We start from the raw sequence: 9,830 nt of genomic DNA, 5'->3' as shown, positions 1-9,830 counted from the left end.
GCATTCTTTCCGGGAGATGGATTTCATTGTTCATTTTAGTTTTTGCATGTGACAGCTGTAAATGGCCACCCAAAAGCAGTAGCTGAGAGATGCCCTACCAGAGATTTAGTAAAAATACATTTTTTACCAAAAATCCATTTCATGTTTGATATGAAGAGTCCTGGAAGCAAAGTCCTCCTAAAGTCATTGAATTTTAAGGTACTTCAGTTATTTGTATCACTTGCTATAATAGCGTCTTTTTTTTTCCTTTGTTTTTTTTTCCTGTTTTGTTTTTTAATCTAACTCTTCTTCTGTGTTTTCAGCTGTTTCGTTTGAAGTTTATTTGCTTGCTGGACAGAGCTGAATTTTTTGAGTCAGGAACTGTGGACAGTATATCAGAGGTAGTTAAGAGTCCTAGAATTACATTTTCTTGGTTAAGGAAAGAAACGGGAAGACAATGTCAGTTCCCTTCTGGTGAAAGATAATGATTTAGCTGGACTCTCAGCTGGTGTAGGAAATTGGTGATAAAGAACATTTGCTGTTGACTGTGCCAGGTAATTGTAGCCTTTAACTTGGAGTGGTCATTTACTGTAGCTATTCACATCATTTTTGCTTCCAGAGTGTGTTACCTTGGGATTCTTTCTGCATGCTTGTCACTTGGAAGCCATAGCTAGACCAGAAACGGCATTCTGCCTGCTTGGTGACAGTGTTGATAATCAGGTGTGCGTCTGCACAGCCTCTTTCACAGCAGCTGCCACCTCACTTCCAAAGGGACAATTAAAAATGCAGGTTTAAACTCCTCCTGAACCTGTAGATGGTGCAGAGCCTGTGCAGCAGGAAGCCTGCTTCTCCAGGTCTGGCTGCCATAGGCAGTGGAGATCAGCAGCTTCACTTAAAACAACATCTACCCCATTCAGTTGGGAAGGGCCTATTGGCAAAGCTATTGGCTCTGGTGCGCCCAAGCCGGAACCTACTGACTCCTCTTGTCATTGTACAGCCATTCTGACTCTTCTTGTCATTCTGCAGCCATTCTGACTCCTGTCATTTCTTTTGGCCAATGGTGGAACTACTTTTTGATCGGGTATCAATCCTAATTTTTGAAACTTCACACGAACCTCCAAGTTATCCCTGGTTATAAAACACTTCAGAAAACTCTGAAAGTGTCATCTACTAAAAAAGGAAATATCAGAACAAAATGGTTCTTGAGACATATTGTGTGAATTTAGTGTTCTGCTTCTCTTGGGGGCACAGCAGTTTTATTTTAAGCTTAAAAAGAAACTGTGATACGGAAAATCTACCTATTGTAATGTGAAGACAATATGATTTATTTTCAAGGTGTCTGCAATTTTGCAGGTAGCAATGTGCTAGGAGGGTTTTATAGGGTCCAGCTAATGATGGAGAAGTGCTAGATACCTTCCTTGCAGAGTTTCTTGCCACAAGGAACTGGAAGGAATGCTTTTGTTTAAGTGCTTTGTCGTAACTGGTGAAAGGAACTTTACGTTCTTTTGACCAGGACCTACCTCAGGAATTCTTCCTATTTTGTTTGAATGTCTTGATCAGCGATGGCTGTCTGGATTAGCTGATCAATGTCTAGTCATAACAATAAGTCTTGAAGAAACTATATGAACTGGGAGATCTAGTTACTGAATTTTGTTGCTGCAGGATTTTTTTTCTCGTTTATAATCTGCAAAAGTTGGATAGAAGCCTCTCTTTGCACTTAATGCTAATTTAAAAGGAACCCATAATTCTCTTATTTGTTTTCCAACCCATCTTTGTGTTTGGGTTTTATGTTAGCTTTATGTAATAAATATTCATTTTCATTTTCCGCAGCATTGCATGCAAATTTATTCAAGTTCATACTTCTAGGAAACAACATGTTATAACTTTCACTGAATACAATGGAGATGAAAATCTCAGCAAAGAAAGTAAAGTGTTTGGATTTTCTTTATCAGGAAAATGTTTGGAGAATGCCTCATTTTTTTTTCAAAACTATGGAAAGCAAATTCAGATCCCATGTCTGTTCCTGTCGATATGCAATCCTGCACAGTTCTGTGGTCCCCTGATGATATTCAGTGGACTGATCAATTCAAAGAAAACAATCCAGTTTTGCCCACTGACTGCATTTTTGGCCTTGAGGAATATTTTGTTCCCTAGCTCAAGCAGAGAGAGCACAGAGGTTAGTGTACTGGAAGTCTTTGGAGTGGGATGGCAGCATTACTGTTAAAATGCCAGTTCATTTTTATTTGCAGCCAAATCTTTGACTGCTCCCAGGAATGTTTCTCCTTCTGCTTGTATTGCCTTCACAGGAAAACAAAGCATGCAAAGTAAACACCATATCAATCATGCTGCTTATCTTTGTATTTTGAAATCTGGGTTTGGAAGATTCCTAAATTAGCATAGAAGTCCCTCAAAACACAGCTGTTTGTTTCATCATGAAAAAACATCACAGTATTACCTGCATCGACCTCTTTCCAACCTGAGGAATAGAAATTGTCCTTGAGATAAATTTGAAAAAGACACATGCAGAAACTCTGTCACTTTCATTTCCAGAAGAAATTGATATTGTCTCCTATGAAAATAGTTGAGTAGAGATCTGCTTCCTTCTACATGCATCCATCATTGATGCATGGAGGAAACAGTTGTATTAGCGTGATCCAAACCTCATTGTCACCAGAAACACTGAGCTTTTGCCTAAAATTGAAAAATTGTTTCCTTTAAATCCATATCTGAGATCATAAAAGATTGAGGTGTGCTGCGTAAGCACTTGGTATTGAATAAGGGTCTCACAGAACCACTGCACTGTCCAGTGGTAACAGCTTCAGTAGGACATGGTCCTTACCATCCTTAAGATCTCTGTAGGGCATTTCAGCCATGAAGGATAGACAGAGAGGTTTTTTTCCTAATTCTACTGTCTTTCCAGCATGCCACTGAATTTTGTACTGCGCTGAACTGACTTAAGAAGTTAGAGTGAAATATGACTTTCCTGGCTTAGAAAAGTAATGTATTGAAATTTAGGGTAAAAATCAAGTAAGATCCTGTAGTCTTCAGGATAATTATAAGAGCCCTGTGATGTGTCTTTGGGTTAGCGAACTACTAATGACTATTCCTTGTCATGTGCCCTTTGATGTAAACTCATAGTGACATTTTCTTTTAAAAGTTGATCAACAGCTCTGTTGGCTGCCTACAGACAATTCTGCATTCTTACAAATGGCTCCCAGAACAAAGTTGACCTGTAACCAGATTTATTTTCAAAAAAAAAAGCTCAAAATTTGAAAAACGTATTTAAATAACGAAGGGTATGAAGAATCATAGAATCATCCGGGTTGGAAAAGACCTCTGACATCATCAAGTCCAACCCTTGATCCACTACCACTGCGGTTACTAGAAAAGAACACAGAATAGATTTCAATATACTTTCTATTAGTATTATCCCTAAATAATTCACAGACGTGTTTTAATAGCTAGAGCAGTACCGGGAACATGAGATGAGAACATACCATGCAGACCATACCTTTAGCATCTTTTTGTAGAAACTTTATTCCCTGGAACTAACAGTTCTCACAGCTGAAAGCAGTAACAGTTTGAACTATTATAAGGTGTTAGAAGGTCAGGAGACAGCTGTGTTCTTTGCCACTATGGAAGAACTCGGGAGGAAGTGGAGATCACCTGCGGATGGATAGACCTGAGAAGGTAAGATCAGATACTCAATGTTGCCACCAGCAGTGCCTCATTGACTCAGGAGATGAAACAGCAGGACCAACTGGAAGGTTTTCATTGCTTCCTTCTGGCCTGTGCTTCCTGAGCAGAACTGAGTCCCACAGTGGCCAACTTTCACTGTCTCTGCCCATGTTCCTTTCCAGGGGGACCTTTCTACCCCTTCTTCTGTTTGTGGTCCTTTGTATTCCTGCTCATCCCCATTTGCTGAAGGCTACTTTCGTGGTAACCTTTGCTCCATGCCTCAGAGAGAGGAACGTGGCAGGACCATTGTCCTCCCCCTGCTACTCCAGTGTTTTTTTCTTTTCCCCTTTCCCCAGCATGGAGGCTCCTCATTTGTGTTACCATTTGTGTAAGCCTCTTCTCCTTTTTAACTATCCCATGTAGCACATGTAGTTGAGACTTATGTCTTTGAAGAGGGGAAGTTGTGTCTCAGTAAGCAGAGAAGCATCTCAGAAACCTAGCAAAGTATATGTTGGGGGTTGCTGACAGCAAACAGGGAGTTGCAGGGCTGTCTGGCTGTGAGAGCACAGAGAGGCACTGGCAGAGGCAAAAGCAGCAGTGGGTGTGAGGCTGATGGGCAGAAACTGTTTGCCTGGCTGCTGCAAGCTGTTGAGTTTTGAGCCCAGAAGGAAAGGAGCTGTTGAGAAGGTGCAAGTCTGGGTGAGAGTGGAGGTTATCAACATAAATCAGTAAGAGAGAGCGTACTGGAAGGCTGAAACTCCCATTTGGTCTTAGCTGGTGTAAGATGATCGGTTTGTGGAGGCTGTTCAGTCTAGTTCCCAGTTAGCTGGTTGTTAAAGGGACTCTGAGGGTTTTCTGCCTGCTTTGTCATGTGCTAAGGGGAAAACAAGGTTAGGCTGCACATGCATCCATGGGGCACAGTCCTACAGTGGTCTGTAAATGGCTTTTCATCAATTTTGCACAGATCTCAATTCAGAGATGATGCACATCATACCAGCCTTCCTAGTGTCTGCCTATCCTTTTGGTTTAACAATCCAGGCTTTTTTCCTGGCGTCTTATGTAGAACAGGTGAAGTTAACAGGAGATAAGTGATATTTAGTCTGCTGTGAATTGAAGTTGGACTCTCACAGAAACCTGATATCTGCAGAGTGAAAGAGTATCTGTCTGCCCTAACTCTTGGAAATTGTGGCGTATACAATCTGGCATCAAAGGCAAGACTCATACCAGTACCTTTGGTGCTTGTGAATTGTTTCTGGTGGTGTCTAAGGGTTTGTGTTATCAAAGAGTGGGAGCCTGTCTAGTTGCAGAGTGTGTAGGAGTCCTGCAAAGGTTGTTAATAGTGCTATGAATCCTTCAGTATGTTGCTTTATGGCTTCTTTAATAAGTGTATAGGATTTTGCCTGTGAGGGACATGCATGTAGAAAGTGCCTTTCTAGAGGAGAATGTGGGTGCCGAGGTGCAAAGTCTCTGGGGGCTCACTCTATCCCAGGGCCCATTCCAAGGATGCACCATAATCTGCTGTAGGACACAGCAGCCTTGCATAGGATGCCAGCTACTTTTCAGTCTCTGTGAAGTCTTTGGTTCGCTGACAAGAATACAGTTCTAGAAATCTGAGTCTCAGTTGTGGCCATGTTTGTCAGAGCCTGCAGAGTCTCAGGCCTCTTGAAGACTCTCTACTTCTCTCTGTTCCAGTCAGTTTTGGGGTCTCAGTCCCAATATCATATTTAGTCTTGGCCAAGGGTGAGATTTAAGTGCTGCACCTCAACCACAGGGAAACACCTGGTCTTTTCTGCGAAGTGTAGGTTTTCTGGGATTACATGATCACTGCACTGTTTCAAAGAGTTCAAGTTTTCATAGAATCAAAGAATATCCTGAGTTGGAAGGGACCCACAAGGATCATCAAACTCCCACTCCTGGCCCTGCACAGGACAGCCCCAAAAATCACACCATGTGCCTGAAAGCACTGTCCAAATGCTTCCTGAACTCTTTAGGCTTGGTGCTATGACTGCTTCCCTGAGGATTCTGTTCCAGAGCCCAAACACCTTCTGGGTGAAGAATCTTTTCCTAATATCTAACCTAAACCTCCCCTTACACAGCTTCATGCCATTTCTTCAGGTCCTGTCACTGGTCACAAGAAAAGAGATCAGTGCCTGCCCCTTTGCTTTCCCTCATGAGGAAGTTGTAGACTGCAATGAGGTCTCACTTTAGTCTCCTCCAGGCTGAACAAACCAAGTGATCTCAGCCACTCCTTGTAAGGCTTCTTCTCTAAACCCTTTACTGTCTTTTTGGCCCTTCTCTGAATGCTGAAGCTTTATATTTTTCTAATATTGTAGCACCCAAAACTGCACACAGAATTTGAGGTGAGGCCACACCAGCACAGAGTAGAGTGGAACAGTCACCTACCTTGACTGGCCGTCAGTGCTTTTCCTGATTCACCCCAGGACACAATGGGCCCTCCTGGCTGCCAGGGCGCTGCTGACTCAGATTCAACTTGCTATCAACCAGAACCCCCAGGTCACTTTCCGTGGCACTGCTCTTCAACCTCTTGTTTCCCAGTCTGTACGTACCTCCAGGGTTGCCCTGTCACATGTGCAGAATCCGACACTTGTCTTTGTTAAACTTCATGCGGTTGACGAGTGCCCAGCCCTTTAATTTGTCTGGGTTTCTCTGTAGGACCTCTTTGCCTTCGAGGGACTCAACAGATTCTCCCAATTTAGTATCATAGGCAAACGTACTTTTGTTCAGGCTGAGATCTCTTAAGCCTTCAGTTTGTATGTTTCTCCAATTTGTCTGGAGCTGTAAAGCGTATTGCTGTCACACAATTGCAGAATCCAAGAACGGGTCCGGTTGGAAGGGACCAGAGTGGGTCATCTGGTCCAACCTCCCTGCTCAAGCAGGGTCATCCTAGAGCACATGGCACAGAATTGTGTACAGACAGCTCTTGAATATCTCCAGTGAGGGAGACTTCACAACCTCTCTGGGCAATCTGTTCCAGTGTACGGTCATCTGCACAGTAAAGAAGTTCTTCCTCATGTTCAGGTGGAACTTCCTGTGCATCAGTTTCTACTCTCTGCCTCTTGTCCTATTGCTTGGCACCACCAAGAAGAGTCTGGTTCCATCTTCTTGGCATCCTCCCTTCAGATGCTTAGAGACATTGATGTCATACCCTTGCAGTTGTCTCTTTTTTAGACTGACAAGACCCAGCTCCCTTAGCCTTTCATCATCTTTGTAACCGCCCACTGGACCCACTCCAGGAGCTCCATGTCTCTCTTGTACTGAGGAGCCCAGAACTGGACAAGGCACTCCAGATATGCCTCACCAGGGCTGAGTAGAAGGTGAGGCACTGCTCAACCTGCTGGCAATGCTTTTCCTAATGCGACCCAGGATACCATTGGCCTTCTTGGCCACAAGGACACACTGCTAACTCATGGACAGCTTGTTGTCCACCAGGACCCCCAGGTCCTTCTCTGCAGAGCTGCTTTCCAGCAGGTTAGTGCCCAGTTTGTACTAGTACATGGGGTTATTCCTCCCCAGATGCAGGACTCTGCATCTCCCTTTGTGGAATTTCAGTAGATTCCTCTCTCTCCATCTTTCCTCCTATCGAGATCCTTCTGAAGGGCTGCACAGCACTCTGGAGTATTGGCCACTCCCCCCAGCTTTCTGTTTTCAGCAAACTTGCTGAGGAGTCATCTGCCCCTTCATCCAAGTCATTGATGAATAAGTTAAACGATACTGGACCCAGTATTGTCAATCTGTAAGTTCTCACATGTGTTCCCAGGTGCCTGGATCGCAGAGCCGTGTTACAGAAAACTATTTCTCCCACCAAACACTAAAACTCTGGAGAAGATGTGAGAAATAGAATCTCACAAAGTAGCAGCCCATTGGTCATTCACTGATTGATTTGTATCAAACACCCTCCACAAACACACATCATTCAATTTTAGGAATGGTGCTACTGTGTTGAGTTTAGATACAGTCTTAGCAGAAGGCTCACCTTATTAGAGCCGTCTGATGGCTTTTCCAGTTGAGGGCAGCAGCAAAGTTACCATCAGAAACAGAGATTTCCTTTTATTTATGTGCATTCTGGAACTGGCAGTTTTATATGGTAAGGGTTAGAATCAGGTTAGGGTTAGCATCCTTTCTGGAGTTAGATCACTAAATACTGCAATACATCTCCAAGTAAAAAGGCGACTCGAGCCCATTCTCACCTGGTCCTTATTTTCTGCTTAGGAGAGTAATTTCTAGTAGAATCGCTGTAATGGCCCACGGCTTTCTAAGCTCTGAAGATTGTCGTTTATGGAGGACTAGCTTTCCTTCTGTGGCATTTAAGAATAATATGAGTTAGTAAGAGTTCTTTCTAAAATGACACCTTCAGAAGGTGGTTTTCTCTCAGGCAAACGTCGGTCTGAATTGCATGTGCCTGCCACAGGATGGCAGCAATCCGTCACCGCTGACGCATCCGCTTCACTTCGGGTGTTATATTTCAAGATGAAGTCCGAAGATAAACTGTTCACAGTAGACCACTATGTGAAGGTGATATGACAAGCACAGGAAAGCCTTTGCATATATTTATTCGTTATTGGTTAAAGCCATGTTTTACAACCTTTATTACAATATGAAATTTACTTAGCTGCAAAAGCTGGCCCAGGGGGTGAACTCTTATCATATAGTAGTTGGTATGGGAATTCATTCTGTGGATGGTTAAATACTAAGGGTAAGGTATGGAATCTCTTTTTAATATGTCCCAGTGAGTACATATTTCTTACCAAAATCTGAGGGGTTTTCACCTTTAGGCTGCATTTCCACTGCTTAGAATCATCTAAACAATCCATCACTGCAGTGTGATGCCCATCTGCAGTATACCTTCTGTTTCCATGGAATTCAGTGCCTGTTTGAAGACATTCAGTGACTGGAGCCAGTCATTACCATTTTCATTTTTAGGTACATTTGCTTGCAGCTAGTTTGCTGCTACCTCATCTGAAACAACAAATTAATTTTTACCTTCAGGTTTCTTTAAGTCACTTGTAGGGATGCCTGGTTGGTTCTGTGGTCAGTGACCTGACCCAGCACCGACTGGTAAAAACACTGCATTCAGGAAGGCTCTATGTGAAAGCTGTGTAAAGGATTTTGTGAAACTAAATTATTCTTTGAAGGTCTTACTTGGTGAAAGCTGAGCCTTTTTGTTAGAGAATGCAGCTTTAAAAATCAAAGTGCAGGCGTGAAGCAGAATTTGCAGCCAGGGAGTTCTCTGCCCTGGCAGACAGTAAGTCATGCTGCCTCCAACCATGGATCCACATCTCCCTCTCCACCACTGCAGGTGCACACCCCAGTGCTGGATTGCAGGGCCAGTTTCTCTCACTCCCAAGACTAATAAGGCTACAAACGTGAGTCATGCTAATCGTAATGGTGCAGAGGTGTTTTGGCTGCTCAGAGGCTGCTCACAAAACAAAACTGCTCACGATTTTGTTTTGGAACAACAAAAGAGTGGGAGTCGTGTCCTCTGGGCGAAAGGAGGCTGCCCTACACCGAGGGAGCACTAGGGACTAGAAACTCTTCCAACAGGGTATAAAAGCTGGGGTGAGGCAGTCAGCATATAGTGACTGGTATGAAAGGGGGCGTGAGGAAGGCAAGTGACGGAGAGAAAGCCCTGGACTTCAGGGAAGCATACTTGGGTTCAGATGGCTTGTAGATGGGGTGCTCAGCTTCATAATGACAGAGGTAACAATACAGAGGAATAAGATAAAGGAAAATCTCATCCCCACCGTGAGCAACAAAAAAGTGCTATAAACTTCAACTGTCTTGCTAAAATAATAATCTCATATGACTCAGTATGGAGAGCCCAATATCAGATAAGACATGAGACTCTCTTAAAGCTATTAAGCACTCTGACAGGTAGACTTTCCTTGCTGCTTCTGCTAGCCCACATAGCAGTGTATTAATTACTGTTCTGGAGCAGTCCAACAACAATATGCTTGGTTTTGCCCATTTTTTCCCCTGCACAGGTGATGGAAAGTGTCCTAAGTGTCTTTGCCCAGCTGTTTGACATGTCCCTTTGGAGTCTGAGAAGTTATTTTCAGTCATTTGAATGAACATATCCTGAGACAGTATAATACTGGGATGACACATTTGTATACCACCAAAGTGGATAACCTGAGGCTGTGCCAGGAATAGCA

The sequence above is a fragment of the Chiroxiphia lanceolata genome, chromosome 3, assembly GCF_009829145.1.
Source record: "Chiroxiphia lanceolata isolate bChiLan1 chromosome 3, bChiLan1.pri, whole genome shotgun sequence".
Lineage (NCBI taxonomy): Eukaryota > Metazoa > Chordata > Aves > Passeriformes > Pipridae > Chiroxiphia > Chiroxiphia lanceolata.
The sequence above is the reverse complement of the archived record's forward strand: the minus strand, read 5'-3'. Positions refer to the sequence as shown.